Below are 1169 nucleotides of genomic sequence, written 5' to 3' on the forward strand. Positions count from 1 at the left end.
GGGAGGCCAAGGCAGGAGGATCACCTAAGCCCAGGATTTTGAGATTGCAGTGAGCTATGATGATGCCACTGCACTCTAGCTGCAGGGACAGAGTGAGATGCTGCCTCAAAAAAAAAGGGATCACCTATTGGAAGACCCTCTGCTAGTTGCTGGAAACATACAATCTTTGAGAAAGGCAAGACTCACTCAAACATCCAACTGCCTACCCACTTTGTTGTCTAATGAGCATCCTAAATTTAACACATTTATAATTGAGGCAGTGATCTTTACCCCCTAACCTGCTTTCTCCCTTATTTACTATCTAAGTTAATGGCAATGTCATCTTTCTAGTTGTTCTGGCCAGAAATCTTGGAATCATACTTACTCTTCTATTTCTCTCATACCTCACATCCAATGTGTCAGCAAAGCCTGTTGTCTTCACTTTTAAAATGTACCCAGAATCCAGCCACTTCTCACCATCTGCACCACTATCACCATCTCTTGCCTGAATTACTGTAGTAGCCTCCTACTTGGTCTCGCAGCTTTAGTTCTTGTACCCTTCAGTCTATAGCATATACAGTGGCTCACCCTGACAAACAGTTTGTCTTTTGGACTCCTCTTTAGATCTAGGCATGAGCCCACCAGGAATGTAGTCTGTCTCAAAAGGACAAACTTGGGGAAGAGATTTCTAGGCCCTGGAAACAGGCCTTGAGTAAGGAATTCTGGAGTCCTGGGTACTGGGTGCCTGGTCTAGAAGTGAAGCCAGAGACTCTTCACCCTAAAAGAAGGTGCACAGCTGGAGGAGGCCTAGAGCAGGGGCCTCTAGAGCATGAGGCTCTGGGCAGGGCCCCACCTGGCCCAGCATTTTAGTTTCCTAGTGCTGCTGTAACAAATCACCACATCCTTGGTTGTAAGCTTAAAATAACACACATTTATTTCCTTACAGCTATGGAGGTAAGACGTCTGAAATCAATTTCACTGGGACAAAATCAAGATGTCAGCAGGACGGCACTCCCTCCAGAGCTTCTACAGGGAGAATCTGTTCCCTTGCCTTTTCCAGCTTTTATTTTTTTTTTATTTCGGAATATTATAGGGGTACTGATGTTTAGGTTACGTATGTTGCCCTTGCCCCCTCTCCCCCCTAAGTCCGAGTTTCAAATATGTCCATCCTTTGGGCGGTGCACACTGAT

This window comes from Propithecus coquereli, unplaced genomic scaffold (genome assembly GCF_000956105.1).
Source record: "Propithecus coquereli isolate 6110/MARCELLA unplaced genomic scaffold, Pcoq_1.0 Scaffold35, whole genome shotgun sequence".
Taxonomy (NCBI): Eukaryota; Metazoa; Chordata; class Mammalia; order Primates; family Indriidae; genus Propithecus; species Propithecus coquereli.